The following is a 4,166-nucleotide window of genomic DNA, read 5'->3' as shown; positions in this document are numbered from 1 at the left end:
CAAATGGGAAACCTGATGCTTCTGTGACCTAATGAACAAATAATAAATCATTTACAATAAACAACAAAGGGTGATACCCCTGATTGTATGACAACAACAGCTAGGTAATCAAATTCAGTTAAATTTAATGAACAAATTGTAAAAATAACTTAAAACAATATCAAATGAACAAAGAAGCACAGTAATAAGAGACTGTTGCTTGAAACAGTTTACAAGACAGATACCAAATAATAATACATGGTGTACATAAAGTCTGGGAACACTTTCAATTATGAAAGTTTTCTTTTTACAAACATTTGATTTGCGAACCATGAGTGACCCAGCAGAAGTCAATATGGTAATCAGATTCTTGCCATACCTGTCCCAGTATGACATCACCGACTGTGGCAGTCACTTCTCGTATTCTCTCCTGGTGCTTTGCTACATCACATGGTAGAAGCGGTACATAAACCAGATGTGTCCCCACAGGAAAATGTCACACGGAGCAAGATCTGGTGATTGGGGAGGCCATTTCATAAAATAACTGTCCCCTTCTGTAGTACAGCCGATTCATTGATGCGGCAGCTCTGTGCTCAGGTACCCACAAACTTCACGATGAAAATGGAATGGAATTTATTGTGCCAGTGGTAAATAACCTTCCTTGTTGGTAGCTTCTTACTGTACTTGGTTCTAAAGATCTTTGAACAGCAGTAGCCTACCTGTTTTCATCAAACTCTGACAGACAGAAAGGTCGCTCTGCACCTGAAATGGCCATGTTTGCGATTAGCACTGACTATCAGCAAACTTACCAAACTATGCTGTGGCCGTATACATGAAAAAAAGAAAAAAGAAGTCGGGGTTTCTCTTCAAAGTAACATGTGTATGATATCTGTACAATGTTTGGTTCTAATGCTACAAATAATTGAAAGAGTTCCCAGACTTTATGTACACCATGTAGTTTAATTAAAGAAAACAATCCTAGGTGAAATTACAAGATGGCTGGTCAAGTGGTTCTAGGCACTATAGTCTGGAACCGCGCGACCGCTATGGTCGAGGTTCGAATCCTGCCTCGGGCATGGATGTTTGTGATGTCTTTACGTTAGTTAGGTTTAAGTAGTTCTAAATTATAGGGGACTGATGACCTCAGAAGTTAAATCCCATAGTGGTCAGAGCAATTTTGAAATTACAAGATGACAGTTTGTGGCAGCAGAAAAATAAATCTTAGTAACTTTGAGGTATTGTTTATCCACCTATTGAATTGATCAGTAAATGGTAGATATTGTTTTTATGGTCGCCTATGATGTGAAGTAATTATGATTTGGACCTGCTGATCAGATCCAAATAAATGTGCTTCTGTCCTTCTTAGTGGACTTCATTTCCTTTGCAGTGTCTCAAGTGCTAGAAGGTGTGTGTGTGTGAGAGAGAGAGAGAGAGAGAGAGAGAGAGGGAATCTGTGACCAAGAAAATTAAAGCTTCTTTGTACACTGAAGATAGCTCTCCTAAGATATGTTTAACAAAATCATATTACAATTGTTTGAGTTATAGATGTCTTGTCTCATTAGACTGCACAACAAAAATACATTTTGACAAAGCAAAATGTCAGATTGAGAACTAATATCAGAATGACAGTTTAAACACACATTTGTTTTTGCTCATATATTGTCTCTATGGTTATTGTGAGCACCATTCTGTAATGGTCGCAACACATCTCATAGTTTGACTTCTAAGAACTAATGGCCCACACCAGGTGGAGACACTGAACTTGTCATCCCATCTTGCAGATATGATGCCCCCATGTACCCCGTATTACCTGCAAATATTAATAAACCATTTCTCCCACAATTCGCTGTCTGAAACGTAAGTATTTATTTTTTAATGAAATATCTCAATCATATTTCATATATTAGAACAGAGAGTGTAACTCATCATTTTCCCTAAAATGATGTGTTATATCTTAACTTTTCCACTCCACGTCACACAGTGTGTTGGATATTGCCATGAAACATGATAAGCTGAAGTGGCTGTGCGTGTTTTGCTACATAACTTTGGGTGTGAAACAGCAGTATAGAGTCATGCTGAGTATCACAATAGCAAGCAGTGTGGAAGTCACTACTGGGCCTGTTGTGTTAAATAAACGATTGGGCTGGTGGAATCCATAATACATGTGGCAGCTCTATCTAATGACTTGTTGCTGCTCCTGTGTCATCAGCTATTTTAAGGACTAGAACAGTTCATTGTTGCTAGTATCTGGAAAAAGTGATGAGACAGGATGTGTACTGAAAGATAAGCTAATTTTTGGAATGGCTGACAGGAATGGTTCGATAGTGACATTTCAAATTTCTTTCACTTGTTCTGAGAACATAAATTCATGTCCCAGAGTATTGCAACAGGATGCTTTGAATAGAAGTCTACTACTATTCAGTGTTACTTGCTACTTGTGGAGAGTGAAATTCCGATTAGAAAACACAAGTGATACCAGAATGACATAGGGGTTGGCATATATGTAGTTGATGCTTATGAAGTGGAACCAACATTTGGTTAATTCAGCTATCAATCTGGGGCCATTCAAGTTTGTTGTGTAAGAGACAAACTGTCTTCAGTATGTTCCAAGAAGAAATGGAATCTACATAAGGTGCTGAATTGTGTCACTCAAGTGCAAGTAAAGATATTACACTATATCATCAATGTCTACTTGGAGGCCAAGTATGTGGAGCAGTGCTGGATTGTGCTTCTTGGGTGGTGGTTTAACAATAGGTGTTTTGGTTCATGATGAGTGAGATCTTATTTCTGCAGAACTTTCCTAACAATACATTAGTCTTATCCATGATACTGGCTTTTACAATCTGCACTTGTGTGGTAATGCAAATTTTCAAATTTCATAAATTTTAATGTAGTTTCGCCACACCAGACAACCTAGACAATTATGTAGTGACAATGTCTCTACATAGTAAAATAATGCAAACATGTGACAAAACCATTTAGTTGTAGATGCAGGTAATGAAATATAGAGGAATGAATAAGATTGAAACGGGGCTGAAGAGGCCACGAGGTGAAAACACAGAGCAGAATCATCAGTAAATTGAAATAGATAGTTTCATCTCCCATGTAAGATAAAAATTGTTTTTAATCCCTAGACTGTAAATTGATGGGGTAACAGAATGTAAATTATACCAAAATCTGTTCTAAATATTTCTGAGATTTGCTGGATCCACTACAGTAGATGCTATATATCTTTATACTTGGTCAAGCGACAAAACTGAGCTATAATCTTCTGATCTATAATTCAACATTGACAGGCAATCTGAAATACAGTATCTGTAATGGTCTAGTGCAGGGTCATGTAAATTTCTTAGTTCTGTCAAATTTCATGGCAGTTTGTCATAACATCCCATGATCTCCTAATGGGTATGTCAGCATCCTAGCATCCTTTGAACTATGGAGCTGTCGCCATGTTCAGCTGCATTGTTCTGCTGAATTCTCTTCAAAATAAATGTGGATCTTTTAGACAGGTACTTCACTTTGCTGGAATTCATTTCAGGTGACAGCTTATAAGTCTTGAAACCTAAATGGATTTTGTAGTGATAAACAACCTCAAAGGGAATCGACACTGTGGTTTCATATTTCTGATGTTGTATGACGAAATCATATATGGTAATAGACAATCTCAGTCTGAGGGGAAGCTAATCATGTTATAAGATAAAATTCTAGGTACTGTTTTATGAATGTGTTCAACCCTGCCATTACTCTTAGAATGAAATGACGTAGCTCTGAACTTCTTTATTTTAAACAGTCAAGATAACTGTATGATAAGATTGGCCATAACGTTTGTCCCTCAGTCTGCTATAATGTCCTCTGGACTTCTAGATTGTAGTGCAAAATAAGTTACCAGTGCTCTCACAACCATCTCAGCGACCATGTCTGCAGTGGGTCTCGCAATAAGATGATAAGAGAAACAGTCATCGACAGATAAAATGTATGTTACTTTTTACTGTTAAGGCAAATGGTCCTGCAATATAGAGTGCTAAGACTTTGAAAGGTCCAGCTACCTCAGATATAGTTTGAAGAGGTACATTTGGTTTTTTTTCTTGCACTCTCTGCAAAAAGACAATTTTGAACATATTATCCTAATTTATTTATTTTCGTTTTATTTTGACCACTAATAATGGCCTGTCCTGTGTGCCTGCATG

This window comes from Schistocerca gregaria, chromosome 11 (assembly GCF_023897955.1).
Source record: "Schistocerca gregaria isolate iqSchGreg1 chromosome 11, iqSchGreg1.2, whole genome shotgun sequence".
NCBI classification, from domain to species: domain Eukaryota; kingdom Metazoa; phylum Arthropoda; class Insecta; order Orthoptera; family Acrididae; genus Schistocerca; species Schistocerca gregaria.
Note: the sequence above shows the minus strand (reverse complement) of the source record.